Source organism: Haemaphysalis longicornis, unplaced genomic scaffold, assembly GCF_048455015.1.
Source record: "Haemaphysalis longicornis isolate Haplotype H1 unplaced genomic scaffold, Haemaphysalis longicornis Haplotype H1 scaffold_16, whole genome shotgun sequence".
Lineage (NCBI taxonomy): Eukaryota > Metazoa > Arthropoda > Arachnida > Ixodida > Ixodidae > Haemaphysalis > Haemaphysalis longicornis.
In genome coordinates, this window is record NW_027526266.1 from 10,516,473 (window position 1) to 10,536,549 (window position 20,077).

General features: G+C 44.7%; 1 long non-coding RNA gene across 1 annotated transcript in view; it reads left to right on the forward strand.

Annotated features, from left to right (window-relative positions):
• Positions 1–20,077, forward strand: part of LOC144166098 (uncharacterized) — a 55,257-nt gene that overhangs the window by 26,834 nt on the left and 8,346 nt on the right. The window contains exon 2 of the long non-coding RNA XR_013321569.1: positions 711–759. This is a non-coding gene — a long non-coding RNA (uncharacterized LOC144166098). The remainder of the gene's footprint in view (positions 1–710; positions 760–20,077) is intronic.

Genomic DNA, 20,077 nt, shown 5'->3' on the forward strand with positions numbered 1-20,077 from the left:
AATTGACACAGGCGCCAGAAACCATACGTGTAAAGGGAATGGTACCTGGTCTCAAGAAGAACACGAGACAGTTGCGTAATACATGTAATAATGAGAGAGAAAAAAAGACGCGGCTTTGCGTTTCACTGGCATGATGTGTGAACTACGTGCCCAGCTGGCAGTTGATTGCACAAACACAATAAACCAATCTTTTGACATTTTTAATGTTTAGTGCATAAAAACCGCCTCCCTACTTTTCGGCCTGATAGAAATGCATATAAAACCGCAGGTGGAGTTCACTTGTAGCGACACAAGCACTGAGCGCCTCTTAGCGGTCCACAAGCTTTCATTCATCCGCAACATAAAATATGCAGTGACACCACACAATGGAGCCATGCTTCTTATTGTTCTAACAGGGATTTCGCTTTGCCTGGTTACTAGACTTAGTCGTGCTGCAGTAGGGACAGGCAATAGTGGTTGCGGAATATCAGTTCCACTTTCTATTCTCCAATGCTTTCATAGCATCACTGTATGATCAGGATATTTCTTTGCTTAGAAAAGGGAGTTAAGAGACGCCAAAGGTGGAGCACTTTTTGTTTCTTGGAGCTACCTAATATTGGAAACATAGAAAAGATGTTTGTTTTCATAGAAAACCCTAATCACTGCTCCACCCATTCATCAAGGAACACACAACATTGTTGGTACTGTAACCTTCTATTTTTGTTTTCCAGGTCAACAAGTGGCTCTGTCGATGGTACAATGTTTTCTTGCATAGGAAGCGTAAGTCTACTCCGAACATAAAGCTTGTCGTTCACTGCTGCACCTTTTCGAATGTTTGTTTCAATGTCCAGCGCCTGTGACAGGTATATCAGAAGTTATTCTCACTGGTTCCCTTTCTGAGTAGACGGGCGTTTAGCTTCCTTGATACACTTCCTCGTATATCATTTCGGCAAAAAACAGCGTAGTATCAGTCGCACCAGAAGCTTCACAAAGCCTTAAAAATTCGCGACTAATTGCTGTTTAAAAGAAACAATGAACCCCCACAATAAGAGCTGTCTGTGCAAAATATGACGGCAGCCACGTCCAGTCTATTTCGTACGGTAAAAGATGAGTGATGGAGGATAAGCAGTGCAACGTTTACGCCAAATTCCAAATGTGCAGGAAGCCACTTCAGTTCTAGGTGGCGCCCATGTTCGGCTGACTCTACGTTGATTTCTGAGGTTATAGAGAATACTGATTTCTGAGATCGGCTGTTCTTTTGGTGAAGCTCTAAAGTTCTCCGCCTTGCCTTGGATTGTGTATATACTGATATACTGCGGATTCATTCCCTAGCTGTTCAGAATACCCTAAGAATGTGCACGCAGTCCAGCAAGCTCAGTAACTCTCGTAAAATCGGCTGATCAACTTGTAAATCGTTGCGTAATCATGTGTTTTGTTAACTTGCACTATGTCTTGTGCTGAACATTTGCACTCACTTCTGCTGTGTCTCGGAAACTGAGACGGACGTTTGTGAATAAGGCTGTAAACTGTGTCTGTCTGTAAATAAAAACAGTGTCTGCTTATAAAAATGTGTCTCGAAATAAAAACAGACTTATGGCTAAGGAGTCTGCAGATGGCACTGAGCGACGATGGGTGTCTGCGAAGGTATAGAGATCCGTATCACTGGTTAAGTAAGTGTCACTGAACGATCGGCGCTCAACTGAGTCTGGCATCCGTAGTTGTTTCTCAAAGGCAGGAGGTTTAGAGTTTTGGTCTTTGCACCTAATTTCTCAACACTAAATTTCTTGCTCCACAGGAAGGAAGTTTAGGGCCAGGGGAGCATTTGAGCCTCTAGCTTGTAACGAGGCAGTGTTTTGAAAATCTGCATGGTTGAAAAAGCCAACTGAGGGAGGGTAGCAAGGCTGTGAAGTGAAATATTGCTGCTGTGAAGTGAAATATTGCTGCTGTGAAGGAAAATAATGCTCCTGATGCTGTGAATGCAAATAATGCGGCATCGCGGATACGCAGGCTGTGGCTAGAGAATTCCCAGGCTTCTTCGCCACAGCATGAAATCACGTGCGAAGTTGTCACTTTCCTGCAAAGCAGTTTGCGGAAGCCATCCGCTCTCTGTCATGTTTGACACAAAGAAGGTTGTATAGGAAAATCAAAAGCTTTCTCAGGAACTTATTTATTTACAATTACCCTACAGGCCCTTGGATAGGGCATTGAGTAAATAAGCTAACAACGGTTCAGCAAAATACCACAAGTACATACGTAAAACGAGCCACAAAGTAAAAGCGAAAAATAGCATGGAAACCAGAACTAAACATCTATAAGTAAGCAGTGCATATAGTAACCGAACCACATAAATGTCAACTCACGGCACATAGCATTACAAAAGATATACAATATCTGTAACTGGCATTGACAAAAGAAGCTGCCACAACAAACGGGAAATGTCAACATAGCTCTTACAGGAAATCTGAACAGCTTATTCAGATATGCTTTTGCCGATAAAATGAAAAAAAAAATCACTGGGCAGAATGATTCACAAAAGAACTTTCGCGGAGAACCAAAAATGTCGTATGCAATTAAGAACAAAGTGCTGAAACCTTAAGTTACCAACTGAAGAGCAAGAGTATTTTGTTGTGGTTGGTATCAGATTTTGTATTTTGTTTTGTTGTATGTTGTTAGCCTTTTTTCAGAAGCTACGTTATCGGGAAGATCATTCCACAACGTGATGGCTTGAGGCAATGCGGATGCGTTACAAAAGTTTGTTTTACCGTACATACGCGAAAACCTAAGCAGGTTGTGTAGTCTTGTTGATAAGTAGTAGGTTCGTTCGATATGAAGTGTGGTCATTTTAGTGGTGTTTACGTATCTGCGAAAACGGCATAAAAGAGAAATATTGGGGCGAGTGGGTAATAATTGAAGGCAATAATCCTTTTGAAGTTGAGTTATGCTGCAGCAGAAGTCATAGTTACGAGAAATATATTGGGATGCCCTAATTTGGACTGCGTCGGTCATGTCAATTAAGTAGTTTTGGTGGGGAGATCAGATTGGCGAGAAAAATTTGAGTTTAGGTCGAGCAAAAGTTTTGTAAGGTCATTCACGGACGTCACCGTGGGAAGAATGTCGGTTACGACGTAGGTAGCCCAGTCATCTTGAGGCATTCGCACAGATATTAGTGATGTGAGAGTACCTTAAAAGAATATGTTTCAAGTGTATGCCATAATATTGGTATGTGCAAACATGAGAGAGTACTTCGTTATTTATACGGTACAAAAAATGGCGGTGTCACGTTTACGACTCAAACAGAAGGTTTTACATTTCGAAGTGTTCAGTACCATTTGCCAAGTTTCACAACATTTGATAAGTAGGTGTTGATGTTTCTGCAGTGCGTAATGATCGTAACATATTTGATATGATGTTAGAGTATGCAGTCGTCGACAAATATTCATATGATTGATGCAACCCCATTTGACAACTCATCGATATCGATGAGAAAGCGCAGTGGCGCGAGCACGCTGCTTTGCGGCACTCCGGAAGTTACATAACACATTGGCGAGGAATCATTAGCGGTGATCGTAAATTGTTGCTGGAGGGAAAGAAAATTTCGAAGCCAAGATAAGGTTAGTGGGTTTAATTGAAAAGCAGATAGATTTGAGATTACGCGAGAATGGCGCACACCCGCCGCGGTGGCTCAGTGGCTAAGGCGTTGCGCTGCTGAGCACGAGGTCGCGGGTTCGATTCCCGGCCGCGGCGGCCGCTTTTCTGATGGAGGCGAAAAGCAAAAACGCCCGTGTGTACGAGATTTCGGCGCACGATAAAGATCCCCAGGTGGTCAAAATTAATCCGGAGCCCTCCACTACGGCGCGCCTCATCGCCTGCGTTGCGTCGGCGCGTTAAACCCCCACAATCAATCAATCAGAATGGCGCACACGGTCTAACGCCTTCGAAAAGTCCAGAAAAATGCAGTCTGTTTGAAGATTGTACGAGTGAAGGTCAGACGTGAATTCAAGCAGTTGCGTCTCAAATGTCCAAGCTCCTCTGAACTCGTGTTGGTCGCGGAAAAAGAACTGTTTAGACTCAAGGTGGTTGCAAATGTGGGGAGCTTTGATGTGCTCTAAACGTTTGGAGCAAATCTATGTAAGCGAAATCGGACGGTAATTTTAGGGTACAAGCTTGTTTTATGATTTGAAGAATGGCGTGACTGGCAATTTTTCATTCATTGGGTATGTTACCATTCTGTACATATTGTTGAAAAATATAGCAGAGAATTTTACTTGTTATTTCAATGGTATTTTTAATTACTTTGGAGTAGATATTTTCGGCGACAGCTGAGCTGAATACGTTCAGCTTGGTTATCAGGCATGATATACCTTTGGCCGTAATTTCGATAGGTTGCATCTACTGGTAATCATAATCTGGGACGTTAGATACTGTGGATTGCTACTCCACACTAAACATTGAGAGAGAAAACGTATTAAACTCAGAACAACACTGGCTATTACATCATGTAAACTAATGTGGTTGCGCATCACGATTTCGAGATATTTCAGGGAAGAATTTTTTGAATTGGTTTTAAAGGGTAATCCCGGTCAGTTTAGAAATATTTAAGCTTAGCAGAACGTAAAGGTGGGCATTACGCATCTAAAAATAGTCAAACTTCTCCCAAGCACTGGCTGTGCGTGGGCGTTTAGCTATTCTGTACAAGCGTTTCTTTTTATTGCTCAACTGGCTAAATGGCTCAGAGGACAAGGTAATATATTTGTCGTTTGATATTAAAACTAGTGGAATGTATTGGTTTATAAGGACTGCCATTTTGTCACCCAGTAGTCCTCTCCCGAACGGAAATTAAAGGAGGGCAAGAGTACCTGGCTGAGTATATTTCGTGTTTTTTTTTGTTGACTTCAGCACAGTTGGCTTTGTTATAGTCAGGACTTTTCTTGGTAATTTTCCTGGAACAAGATAATGGAAGATCAAGGGTTACATTAAGCAGTCTGTGGTCCCTTGGACCTCTATGGTAAAGAACTTCCACGACAGTATTAGGAGCAGACGCCAGTACTTAAACTAAGATATTGTTACCAGGGGATTGTTATTGACTACCTGTATAAAATTAAAGTCAAGAGTTAGGCTGATAAAATCGGTTGATGTACTAGAATGACAGAATAAAAGGTTCAAATCAATCTGCGGAATGTTAAAGTCTCCAAAAAAAAGACATGTTCAGTGTCGCAGAACTTCATGGCGTCATTAAACTTTTCCGCAATTCAGATGGGAAGCAATTTTTGGCATCAGGAGAGCGGTAGCAGTTACAAGTACAACGTTAGTAGGGCTTGTTTTGAGTGCTACCCGAACTACCTCAAGGGGTGATTTTGTGTCGATAACGCAAGAATATACTGTTTTTCTAATACCCGAAAGAACACCACCACCTCTTCTGTCAGCGCGGTCTTCAAGGTATATAATAAAGACATAAGAATTTGGCGAAAGTTCGTTATCATAATAACAGGGTGCAGGACGTCTCGGTAATTGCGGGGACGTCCGATTTATTGTCGTCTAGCAGAAAACCTAATTCTTCTTTCTTTGGCAGTAGGCTTCGTATGTTTCTAAATTTAACGAATAAGGAAGTTATGTTAGAAATGGGCATATCATAGGGCGCCTTTGAGCATGCGTGTTGCTGAGGCGGGTGATATCACGCTTCTTAAGAGACGGGGCATGCAAGAGCTATTTCGTTGACAGATACACTTCGTTTGTTACACTATCGACGAATTAAGTCTTTTTCTATGTGTAAAGTATCGACGGAAAGATAACATTTTGTGTTATGGGCCTTGGCAAAATCGCACAACTTTTTTTTTGGCATTTGTCTTGTAGCAAAACAGAAATCTTCAATGATAGAAATTCCTTTACCTTTTAATTTTTCCGCTGACAACAGTACCTTCTGTTTGTCTTTGAATAAGGCAAACTTTGCTATATGGGTCTGTTTTTTGCTTCTGTGTATTTGCCTAAGCTATGCACTCGTTCAAAATGGGTGTTGTTTTTGGATAAGTTCAAATTATTGGAGCAGAGATTGATTATATTTTGTTCCCATTTCGATCACTCCTCCTCAGGATCATCCGTAAGTACAAAAAATGGCATGTTTGACCGTCGATGTCTATTTTCAGCGTCATTGCAACTGGACACGATAGTCGTCACTTGATCGGGAACGTCAGTGATTGCTTTTTTGGCTGTCTTAGGGTCACCTGTACTCTGGGAAGCGAAGATATATTTTGAAGAAAGAAAGTTTGCTTTCAGCGCCGAGGTTGATTTAAATTAAGTTGCGTGCCTGTCTTTATTGCATTTTAGTTCGACAATCAGGGTCTCATTTGTCTCCACCAGCTTGCGGAATGTCTCCAGAGTGGCAGAAAAAGCGTCAGCCTCAGTTTTGCTCATCGGCCCTGGACTTGATTTCACATCACCCGAAAGCATAAGTAGAATTCCAAACAAGTAGTATGCCAAGCAGAAACTTCAACGCAAAGTTCCTTAGATGGCATGGCTAAAGGCAAACAAATGCCTGTTGGGAACCTACCACCCGTAACAATCAGGGGAGCAGCGAGAAAAAAAGGGCGGAAATAATTATTCCCTAAAGAATGAAACCCACCTAAATAAAAAGGGAACAACCCTGTACTAGCCAGGTTATAAGAGGGTAATGCCGATTACAAAACTAAAAAAGAAAGCCGACGCTCCAAAATCTTTTCGAAGTAAAAAAATGGGTTACAAAAAGAAACAAGCTCTTGCTTCGGTCGTGGGACGAACAGCGCACATCAGCACCCGCATAGAGTTGATTCCGGAAGGCAAGTAGAGGAACAGCCTGAGATATCACACACGCCAAATACGCCCCCACAACCCCACAACTCTCCCAGACCACCCCGAAACCCTCCATACATTCCTCCCCACGGAGTGCGATCCCATGATACACTGTCCATCACTGAGAAGAAAGGCGCACAGTGCGCAGTGCGAGAGCCTCCTCCTAACAAAATAGCAATAATAACAATAAAGTCCGAAAAGTCCCAACCGACCCCTCAAAACCACCTCACAGCCGTCACAGTCCCATACCCACAAGGTCCAGCAACAAGAGTAAAACACCATAATTCTGTTCGCCCACAAGCACACCCAACAACACGAAGTAACCCCTGCGAAAACCAAACACGTCTGTTCTAATAGTCCACAAGGCCCACAGTACAGAGTCCGCAGTTCAGGGTCCAGCAGCAAGTACAATCCACATCTGCGTTCACATTCGCAGCCGCAACTTTATCACCAACGGTCCGCAAAGCCAGTCATCACAAGTCCACGCAACTAATTTACCAATCACCAGCATAGTGCAACTATTCAAAAGTTGAAAGTTTCCTACGAGTATCAGAAGCACTAGAAAACAGAATTCACAGGAGAGAAACAGCCATCGCACGAGGAGTTACCCAGGTGCTGCCGCTTCTGGGAGCAGCCATAACAAAGGGGTGTCGCCAGGGCGGAAGCGTGCACAGGCCAGGAGAGCTGCAGCAAGGCTGCTGGAGATACACCACAGGAACGGCGCTGAAGGCACCTCACTACCCAGCGCACAGTTCATCGTCCCAGCATCTCCAGCTCTAAGGATATGTGCAAATTATTTTGAAAAAATTCAGCCCCGACAACCTACTTACAGCGCTATCAAGGCACCCGACGATCTCGATTTCCGAAGTTGTATAGTCAGTGTTGCAGCTGTAACTAAGGGCATCCCAACGCAAGCACCTGGCAGAACATCCAAACAAATGATCCATCTCCCTTGTTTCAATGACGAACTACAATAATTTGGTCAATTCCTGAACATTTATGGAACATACAATCATAACGAAGGTAGGATAAACTTGAAATATAAATGTCTATCCCTCAGAATGATGGACGTGATGCACAAATATAACTCAGATAAATGAGGGTAGAAATTGTTCTAAATGATCTCAAACAGTCTCAAAACGCCCTCCTGTCCCGAATCAATCATTTGAAGACGTATGTGTCATCTGCAACTCAACGATGCCATTAAAGAGAGAACGGCCAATCAAAACAAGGCTTCACTGTCAGGTGATTTCCCGTCCAACTACACCCCGCCAGACACAATCCGCACCCCCACAACCAAACCCAAGATATTATTTTTTCAAATTAAATATATCCGTCCTTATAGCAGCGCACACCAACCATGTAGCCGTTGACATGAAAAATGATGCAACCTGGGGACCAAACACAAATTTGCATACAAACCACACAAATCGTGTTGATTTATACTAAGAATTAAAGCTGAACCCACGTGATTCCCACCTTCGAGAGTCATCCGGAGGCAACGATGGCGTGTTTGAAATGGTGTGGAAGGTGGCAAGGCTGGTGTTAACACGGAAAGAGTCGGCGCTGCAAACACATACCGCAGACCCGCAATCCGTCCACGCACAAACAGCTGCTCAATGAGCACTAGGACGGGAAGAGCACTACACGCTGAACTAATGCCTAGCACTCCGATTGGCATTACCCCAACGCGTCACGTGGAAAAGGGGAGCGGGCGCAGCACCATAGAGATCATTACAAATAGAGTGGGTCATGGCACCTGGAGATCCCAGTGCCCATGCCTGTACGAATTGCCTTCAGGATAGCCCCAGCTCGAAACTGGTACTCAGTAATTCCCGCATGTACGCTCCAGCGCCCAAGAGGCTAACTTTCAGGCCGAGAGCTTCCTTCGAAGGGTGAACCACTTCTCGTCACTTGGGGATGGCAGTGGCAAATCTAAACACCGTCCGGTAAGTGCTCAACTCAAGTCGGGACAGGATCCTTCAAGGGCATTTGGGTATAATGTAACGCACCCTAGTGCGCAGCACGTCTACCTCCTGCCGCCTACTCAACAATGCCGAGTAACCACAAGGATGGGATTCAGAATTGCATTCAGACACCAATGAGTTGCGAAAATCTCTTATACCAACACAACTCAGCATGTAGTGATCCATTATCAAGCACTCTGCTCCACAAAAACACCGCGATAAAGAATGAAGGGAGATGCGATGAAGGCAGAACGGGAACTTACTGGGTCCTGTTATTAGAAAAATGACTTGTCGTGGCAGGGGAAAATGTGGTGGGAACCGAAGGATGTCGGGTGCACATTTTATTACGCTGTGTCACGACGCATAGATGTCCACTCTATTTACCAATGCTTCTAACTTTCGGTTGTTTAGCATAGATCAAAAACCAATTTCGAGTGGTGGTCAGTTATCAGAGTCTGAACTCTGATTACTCGCACAACCACATGGACGGTGAACTGTTTCCCAAATAGGCCTCTATGGCCCCTAACATGGTACAGACGAACACAGCCTAATATAAAGCCGGCGGTATAGTTGATTTAAATCATGCGCACCCGTACTTTTGTTATTGAGAGAACTCATAGCGGAAAACAAGGATAAACAGCCTGTATTAAAGGAGCCATGAAGAGAAAACACAAGTTTGGTTCATTCGAAAGATTGCCCCATTAGAACCATAACGACACCACTTATAACTCAAATTTCGCTCAAATAAGCTACATAATTAGGAAAAAAGGAAAGGACCATGTGACCCACCAGCTCATTTTCCGCAACAGAACCTATGATGTCACTCGAGAATGCTCTGCGATTGGCGGAGGCCGGCAAAAGCAAACGCATGTTAGGCAGGGCTTACAGTTTGCATAGCGAGCTAAATGACCGTGAAACATACTGCACATTCTTTTTATGACAACGAACGGTGGACTAAAATGTTAAGTTCCGAACGAACACGCAAGCGTGTGCGCCAATGCGTACGAAACTACCGCCGGCTGAGCTCGACATCTCGCCGTCGCGCAGACGAATTTTCGGGTTCGAGGCTCTTAGGGGCCAACGAACCGTCCGAGCACGCACAGCCGCGACCTTGCTTGGTATCGTAATCCCTTCACAGGACGTTCGCCGTCATATCGCCAACCAGCAAAGGTAAAAATAGAAACGAGGGGAGTAAGGAACAGCAAGCAGCGACGAGATAGTGACAGTCGTCGCAGTTTCGGAATGGTGTTGGCTTGCTGCTATTGTTAGGAGCTCGTTTCCAATTTACAACCACTGAAAACTTCAGTTTGTTCGAGTACTTTACACTGAAATTTCGTTGCTACGTTTTGAAATGCCCATGTAGTACGGGCAAATCGTCGAGGGTGTGCGACATCCCCGGTGAGGAGATCTCCTTTCATGTGCTGAACAACGACGAACCTCGGCGAAGCAAGTGGCTACGTTTTGTGAACTTTACAAACGGAGGAGAAAGAGAGCTAAAGGAAGTACGAGTGTGCTCGCTTCATTTCCGAGGAAGTGATTACGGCAGGGACCCTTACGTTAGCTCACTCCTGCGACATGCTGGCGCTCGTCGCCGACTTCGTCAAATCGCCGTCAAAGCACACTGACCTTGGGGGAAAGAAATGCCGTAAACACCGCGCATTGACGCTCGTATCTTTCTGGTCGAAGCAGAGAGCTTGCGCGAACGGCTTTCCATACACGACACCGGCCAACTGGCATAAGCGATACTGCTACTGAAATTGAACTGTTATTAACCGTAATAAAAATACGGCACATACGTACCAGTCTCTATTCGTCCGTCGCGACGGGGCTGACGAGGCAGCGGTGCCGAGGGCAGGTCGTTCGTCTGTTGTGGCTATTCCGGAATGGTCGCTTTCCTGTCCACCGCGTATCCCACAACTCTTGCCGCTCGTGCACTTAGAAGCATTGAGCGTTCAAGTGGTGTGAGGTTGTTAAATGCAAGCGCGAGCTCCTCGGCGAGAGTTTTGTTCTCCGGATCAGGCCATTCCATGACTAGGGCGGAGGGTGCACTAGGTTTTACTAGTATTTTTAAAATGGCCGCCGTCTCGGTCGACTCCCGCGTGTGGGTCCTATATGGAGTCGACATACTAAGTATCTGTTTCATGGACCGGCTCCTATGACGCCATTGTTCACGTCACGGAATGTGCAATTTTAGCGGGAGATTTAAAATTTTGGCTTAAATTGCCTTATTTCTCAGTGAATAAAGCATCATTTGCTTCCGGGAAAGCGCTTGGGCTACTATGAAACACCTAATCTTTCGAATAAAACAAACTTTTGTTTTCTCTTCATGGCTCCTTTAAAGAAAGCCGAACGGCCACTAACGCCTTGGAAATGCACGAAAGGCCCCTCGAATCTCTAACGCCTAAGCGGTATAGGCACTGGTTCCAGGAACGACTTTGAAACACTTGGCCAAAGTTAATCTACCCGCGGGAGAAAAGGCGACAAACGCCGCTCCGCTGACAAACCCGAAAAAGACCCATCCGCATAAATGTGCTCGCCGGCAATCCTGGCCATGGGTGCTGCTGGTTACATCGACACATGTTCAAATTGGCATGGCCGTTTATCTGAAGGGTTACCGACCACGGGTCGTGACAACGCTGCAATTCAGTGTCTTCAATCTGAAAGCTTCCATACACAATATCCCGCCAAAGTTCGCGCAAGTACAACTGGAATATGAGGCCGTCAAGCCATTCGGAGATGGTCAGTGTGCCAGTGACAACATCCAAGGCCTCAGTCCGCACCGTACCAACGGCCCCGGACATGGCCAACAATGGTACTCCCTGCACAGATTTCAATTCGACATTTAAGTATGGAGAAGGCGAATCTGGCCAACACGGAGTCCTGGCGTATGTTATATTAGGAACCACCAATTAAATAAACAGTTATTTAAACTAAACTTGGAATCCTGGAATGCGTATGCAAAAAGCGTAGAAATTTTTTAGTTGTAAAATTTCAATTTTTCTTTTAGTTTTACTCTTGTTTTACTTTTGTGCTTTATTTTAATTTTTGTTTTACTTAATATTGGACGACTAGTTTCTTTCTTCGCAAGTACAACTGGTATTTCTGCGGGCATTGTTATTCTATGAATATCGCAATGAATAATTATTTAAAATGACGTTGTGACATGGGCGGTTCTTTTCAATACACCGCGGTGTCTTTTTTTGTTTTGAGACGAGTGTGCCTGAGTATAAACCCATTTCCTTGTAAAACATTTTCTTGATATGTCAACCTTTCAAAAATAACTGCCAGGTTTTGCTTTATTTCTAATAAAGTGTATCTGCGTGTAAACTCTGCTCGGAGGGAAGGCCTCTGTCAGGCTGGCCACATTTTGCCTTCCCTCCGTAAGTCTCCATTCAGAAAATAGGCCTCGATTCAATTCCAATTCAAGGTAATTTGCATGTGGAATCCAGATGAGCCAGGGATCGAATATCACCCCTACAACATTCACCTCGGTAACCCGCAGTAGACGGACCCCATCCAACAAATGGTGGAAGCTTTCGAACCATGCTTATCCATGCGTTAGGGAGAAGCATATATGAACACTTCCCCACATTGAGCCCGACATTAACACTTGCCGCCCACAAACTAACAATTTCCAGAGCGGAATTAGCTAACTCTTCTATATCTCTACGCTGATTACCCGAAACCACAGGCACAGTGCCATCGGCATAAGCTTGTATGTAACGCCGAGACGAAACTGGGTTTCTCGGGGCACATGTATAACTACTACATTCCACAGTAATGGATACAGAGGCGATCTCTGGGGACTGCCAATAGAAGCCGACGTGCTAATATCCTACGGCCGGTTACGATAAACCACTTGCCTACCTGACAGAAAACATTTAAGCAGTAAATACAAATTCTAGTGCAGGAATGGTCACGGAAAAAATTTAAATCTGTCGGATGCCACACGGAGTGCATTAAATCTCTTGATAGGTGCGCACCAGTGATGATCATCGTCATGTACATTTACTGCGAGATTAAATATCATCCCCCATTCGGCAGCCGTGGCTGCGCTCTCCCTTTCATTGTTCTTACGTTACATTTTGGTGCAGAAACCTGCGATTATAATCGCGTGAGGAAAGAGCCCCTGACGCCCCCTGCGGCATGAGGAACGAAGAAGCCCGATATTGTGACCGATATTGTCTCTGTTAAGGCCGCCCTTAGCCAGAATTCAACATGGCTGGCCCTGATCACAAAGTAACGACCCGTTTGGAATAATAAACAACAACTATAAACAAATAAACAATAAACTGAATGCAGGCGATGTATAATCAGTATAAACTATAAAAAACGCATCCTACGGCAAGCTGTTAACAGACTGCTCAAGATAGCGGCGGATATCCTGGAATCGGCCTCACCCCATCTGAACGATCTTGAAGAGGCTGTTTATCTGCTCGAGGGCATTGACGAGGCACTGTACGAGACAGCACAGAATATTATCGAACTTCTGGACTCTCATGAGGTTGCGTGTGAGTATTCTCACGGCTTGGTGTGTCGAGTAAGCTTATGTCATGCCCTAAACCACCTGCGTACGGCCTTGAGCTCTAGGAAGGCGCCCGGTGCGAGTGTAGCTACCCACGACATAGCAGGTGAGCTAAATTACCCTCTTTTTTTGAGCACTGTGTATATTCGTATTCTTCCACCAACCCATCGACACGATCCACATCAGTGGGGATCCCGCCCAGCAACCTCGGGGCCTGTCCTGCCGAAGCCGCAGGTTTACACTTTCGGTGAGCGACTTGGGCCCGAGGGGTTTCGGTACCGTGCCAACACAATGGACCCCAGCTACCCATATGTTCGACATATCAAAAAAAGGTCACCGCAAAAGACAAGCGTGCAGGCCACGCGACCACGTCTGTCGTACACGAGGACTACTCAGCGGTTCCTGTACAAGTAGAGGGCGGATCCCGTGAAAGGAAGGACGGGAAAGAAGACATAGAGCTGGTGCACTACGGTTTTGAGTACATCTTAGTTGCACACTTCGGGAAGGGCCAGTCCTTACCGCAACTTCTTTTGCTTGCCTTTTCACTGTGCCCGTCCCGCGTCCAAATATGCAGCGCACGTTATTATTTAATTCAAGAATGTACCAACTAGCCCCAAACCAAGCCTTTGGTAACTTCGTTTCAGCTACAACCGCCGAAGTAGTTGGTGAGGTGGCAGTCCTGCGTGAATCCCAGTCATTCTGAAATATGAAAATATGAACGGAAATTTGAAAAGCGAAAGAGACCTTGATGTACACTTCCGCTGAGTACCAGATACCGTGATATGTGCTCAAGAAGCAGCACAGCTGCATTGTGGGCGGACAGCTTTAAGAAAATGCACTCGACTCAACGGCAAATAAAGAAGAGGAAACCCATGGGAAGCGCAAAATCGATCTAACAAGACACCTCTACGCCAAGATATTCCAGGTTGCTCGCCATCATCTTGAACACAATCGCAGCAAGACTGAAGGACATGAAATCTAATAGGAAGCAAGCCGCCGTGTTCAATTGTCCGCGCTACCTTGTCGGCGCTTGGCTGTCCTGAAAGCGGCACGAAGGCGCAACCACCATTGAAAATGGAAGCGAGGACAGAATTATACTACAGCTTTTCTATTATTGACATTGACCGAAAGCAACTTGTTAGGATTATTGACCTATTCTCATCTACTAGCAACTACTTTGCAGGCCCGAAATATTCTGAAATTCCCAGCCTGATATGCGCTTTGCCGCAGTGCAATGGTTGCAGCTTTGCAAACCTCTAAAGAACTAAATCCGCATCTTCAAGCTGTGCAACAGCGCCCATGTTTTCTATACGCCTCAAAGCGAGCCATCAGTGCGTATTTATAAGAGCCCACCTGCCACTCCAGGTTTGGGATTACTACAGGACTTCGTGCTCGTGTATCACCAGAAAATGCGCCTACTAGAGGACCATGTTGGGACTTGGCCGATACGTGGTCGTGGTGCCAGCGTCAGATGCTGCCGACTAGCCAGGAAGTAAAGTGTGCGGTACAGCGGCAGCCACAAACGTTGCGCGAGTGGAAGTGCGCTAAATCTCTTGCTAGGTGAGCACCCGTCATCATCATCATGATGTAGATTTACCGTGAGATTAAATATGTCATCCCGTTTCGGGCAGCCATGTGAACGGTCTTGCTTTCATAGTTCTTACGTAACATTTTGTCCTACAGCGGGAATGGCGACGGAAAAAAAATTAAAATTGTCGGATGTCACACGGAATCAAATGCACCTCGAAACTCGAACGAGAATATGCCATACCTAGCAAATGTTTTGATGCTCCAAGAGGGTCAATCCTAAATTATAATGTGTCAATTTGTACTTGTCATTTGAGTGAAATACGTGATTACCAGAAAAAAAGAAGTAGAGGCGGGAGTACCTAAGGTGCTCTAAAACCTTTCCAAGAACGGAATTCATACAGATTCGGCGGTAGGATAAAGAATTGTCTGGCTGCCGACCAGGCTTAGGAAGGAATACCACACGGCCGATCATACACCTTGTCGGAAACTTATCTAAGTGCCAATGCAGCATTAAAAACAAAACGAAAAATGATGGTATGCTCCCGAAAGAAAGAGCGCACCAGGGTAGGCGTCCGTATTTCTGACCCCACTGCCGATCGCATCTTCATTACCTCCACCATTGAGCGAAGTTCCAGTTCGAGTAACTGAACATATTCTGGGGAATTCAGATATGCCATCAGAGACGAGTCACGTTCGCGAATTTGTTCAACCAACTCTAGAGCCACCGAGTCCTGTTTGATCTGCTTCCGAAACATCAACATAGGCGATTGCTCAGGAGACTCGGTGAACATGCCGACGGGGGTCTTAAGGGGGGGGGGGGGGGGCATAGCAACCTGATAGCGGTGCTTGTCAAATGTCGATTTAAATGGTTCTGAAAATAGGAATTCTTTGTATTTTCTTCACAAAAATTCCGAATACTATAGTCCTTGGGTTTTGCTGTTAAGGCGCCTGTTTTTCCTGAGGGCCAAATATAAAGTGTCCCTTTTGATTTGGAGTTAAGTCGGGTCTTGTTCGCGCTGGTACCAACGCCCTAAGGAAGGCCACTACGAGAGCTCGCGAGCAATGTCAACGCTGCCCCAAGGCTTTCCTTTGAAACATTGTTTGGTATTTTGGGCATAGGCTTTCTACAGACCATTCAAGATGTCATAAAATGCTCTATTATTAGTTCCAGAGAATTAGTGTCGCTAATCTCACATCGTGCCATCACCTCAAACCAATTATTACGCTAAAGAAAAGCCAAAACCCTCAACTGACCTCATTTTTGTCATAATTTGGGTGAGTTCGTTCCTTTTTATCTCAGGCGCTCAGTGGTGCAGTTACATAAGATCTTAAGCCAACCCTTTTGGTAAAGATTTAGGGGAAAATGTGTTTTATTTAATGGAACTAGTACGATTCCATCGTTAGGCTTGCTGCTCGCTGACTTTAGAACGCAGTCCTTCAGATACCGAGTCTAGTCGGAAATATCTCCTCTGACAACCATCACTTCTGATAAGGCATTGCTCACCGTATCAGTTTAGTCTTCTTTGTCCCTGAGCTTTTTGGAAACTGAGGATGGCACGGCACTGATCTCTGCAGTGGAATCGGTGGAAAGGGTGGTGGACAAAGGGGTGGTGGTGAAGAGCCGGGGGGTGCTCCTTAGGTGGACAATTGCTCAGGTCAGAGAGTTTCTTGGGGGCATTAACCACAGAAGCCCGATTTCACTGACGATATGGTTTCATTACGTCGACAGTAGTTTATAATGCTTTTTGAGCCCAAAATAAAACCACAGAAGCGGTTCGCCAGTCTGTAATGGACCTTTACTTTGTGAGCATTTCGAAGTCGCAACGCTCACAAGGGACCACAACGAACAACAGCTGGAGGCAAAAGAAAAGAAAAATAAATGAGAATCAAAAAACGCAAGAAGCAAGTTACATACTTATGTTAAAATAAAAAAGTGCACACTGGAATAATCATACCAACCCAAAAATTTGAACAGATATAACACATTGTAACCAAAAAAATGAGAAACAAAAACTGTCAGTGCACACGTCCTTCAGGCACTGGAGGGTGAAAAAAATTCCCCGCATTTCCCCGAGGAGAAGAATGTGAAAGTGCGAATGCACGAGTTGAATTCGCGCGGTTCGGTAATGTTCGCGAAAGAGAGATCACACACACACACACAACTACAAAGAAAGAAAGATGCATTTATTCACATACACATATTTGTGTTGTCGTTGTACTTGTTGCTAGAGCGGATCTCAGCTTTGAAATTTCGTGTCAGTACTCCTTTAAGCGGGTGCATTAGCCCTTCACACGCCCGATTCCTGGCCAATCCCCCACGTGGGTATGTGCCATGTCAGCGGCCAGGCAGCGCGCGCCCATCTCCCCCCGTTGCTAGGGAAGACGAGGAGCGCGCGCACCCGCAGCTGTTGCTATGCGGACTACGGCGGCGGACGATCCCCCACGTGGGTATGTGCCATGTCAGCGGCCTGGCAGCGCGCGCCCATCTCCCCCCGTTGCTAGGGGAGACGAGGAAGACGAGGAGCGCGCGCACCCGCAGCTGTTGCTATGCGAACGGCGGCGGACGATTCAGGCTCGCTTAAGAAGTGCATTCGCACTTAAAAAATTAGGTCACTGACAACTGTAGTCCCGGGTAGTTTTTATGTGGCTAAATATTTCTTTCATTACTTTTGATACTTTGTTTGAGCTACGACATTGAATGAGATCCAGAATATCAGGGTACTGATTGAAGATAGGGATATGTTATATTAACATTTGATCACCATAGCCGGTTCGAGAACATCACTTTTTACCAAAGCGTGTTGTCAGTTCATACGGATTTCTATGAACATATAATTCATTTTAACCCTGTTGCCCAATGTATCATATAAGATACGCCACCTTTCGGACTCTTCTGCTCGTCCCTGGGCCTTTCGACCGCACAGAAATGCCCAGTAGTATCATTTCTCTACTTCCTACTGTTTTTCAAAAAATGTATATCTCGATAACTCGCCGCATTGGGTCCCAAGTGCAGTTTGGAAGCTGGATTCCTCAGTCGTAAGCACTCCGGTAGGTCTGCACCTACATTCAGTTAGGGTACGACACTATATATGCCCAGTTTATATGTAGGTATACATACACCGACATGTAAATTAGTGTATGATACATCGTATGCCTACAATATATATGTAGTTATATATATGCTTACTCTTTACACGTTTATGATACACTAAGTAATTTATGATACACTGGAAGAAAAAAAAATTTTCTTCGCGTTCTTTTGTCGTTTCAAATAACAATCTACAATGTAACAAAGCATTAAAATTTTTGTCTATTGGTTTCATTGGTTGGGCAACACAGGGTTACGCATTATATGATTAGAATTATACCGGTGCAGTACTTGTCGAGATAATTTCTGGATATAAATGATGTAAAGTATCCTTCGCAGCTTACATAATTCTTTAGGCTTGCAATAGCTCGTGTGGCTCGTTTTTCAGGGATGTCAAGGTTAATAAGGGTTGTTTGCATTCTCGTAGGCCATACTAGAAAGCAACTCTTTACCAAGAAAGAAAAAGCGAGTAATAAACACAATGTTTTACACTGATAAGCAGGTAGTATGTAAGCCGGTTTAGTGCCCCACAGCTCAAAAAGGTTGTTTCTAAGGGAAGCCAAGTGTGGTGTCCGTAAAATGTTTTTATGAAAGACGGAAACAAATTATCACAGACTGTAAGATATTCGTGCAAAAAAAAAGGTTAACATCAGGTTTGTACGAGTTTGTGTACATTTTGGCCTCGATACAAGGTATTTTTCATCAGTGAGTGCACCTAGGGTTTCGAGCTTTTATCATGTTTGCGGGAAAGCAGCCGGCCACTTGGTTTTCTTGGTATTTCGACTGTTTGGTTGAGTTCGTTCAAGTCCCATACACGTATGAGAGCAAGTGTGATCACAAGATCCGGAAATAGTTGTTCGGCGGCTGCATCTCAAAGCTGACATTTTACTTAAAAAGCGGGGGTACAATAAATCTGCCTGGCTCGCAAGTGGAGTACACGGACAACTTCCTAGAATCCCAGTGTTTGCCCAGTATAGGCCCATTAGGGGATGAATAAGACGAACTGAGAGATAAAAGAGGCCACTTATATGTAGGGTTTTGTACGACCAAGTCATGGTTAGTGCTGCGGGGTGTACCTACACACAGAACACAACCGCCAAACTTTAAGACATGTAGAAAGATTGGACAAAGCACAGAACAGTGCAGTAATGTTTCAATGAACGAGAAGATTGCTTGTTGTGAGATGGTAAAGTATTTCACTAGTAGTCATGGTTGCCCTGAACTTCACCGTTCCCAGAAAGTCGGCAATCATCTATAGAACAATAATTCTCATCTGAGCCGTCAGAACCACAACTCTCTGGTGGAAGGCATACCCGTCATTGAAGGACGCATTATCGCGAAAAGAACAACGGTATGAAAGGATGCGGCAAGCAGTACAACAATCGCACAAAAAGCATTGGTTTCAGAAGACTGCCTGAGCGGAAAAACCGCAAGTGTTTCTTCTGGACTGTTTACACAAAATCGTAGAGCAGGTAGTTAATTAACTTAGCAGGCCATACTTCACTGGAGATATATCCACTGCTTGCATGGAGGTGCAGTTTATGATCTTGTTCTAGGTAGTCTCCCACACTTGCTGGACCTACGAAATTCATAACGAACTTGTAGCGCACAAACTTCCCATTAGGAATGCCAGCACTCATAAACAATAAAAAAAACCTTGCACAGAGACACTGTAGTTTTTCTTTTCGCGGTCACTAGAACAAAGCGCAATCTCCTACACCTAAATGAACCGCCAATTGACACCACCACAGATGGCACCAGAGATGATCTAGAGTAAAAACATGAAGATCTCTTCGTGAAAATTTCTTTCGAAAGAAGCACCAACGTTTTCCCATCCGAAAGCAGCCCCTTTACATTATTTCAACACTCACAATGCACGAACATTTTGTACTGCCAAAACGAACTTGTGACATTTACACAGCTTCTGCTTCTGAAACTCCACAATCGGCCCACTTGAAGTCACTCATGAGGCCCTCAGGGCCTATCACAAAGGAGTTCGTGGGACATCGTAAGGCTTTCTGGAGAAATTTCATTAGCCCTGTCAGTTAGGTGGCGCAAAATGCTTTAACACATCTCAGGACTTTTATCTATCACCCCGGAGAAGCAAAAGTCAAGGAGCTTTTCGGAAAATAGAAGACGACTACATCCTTTGACATTCGCGGAAAA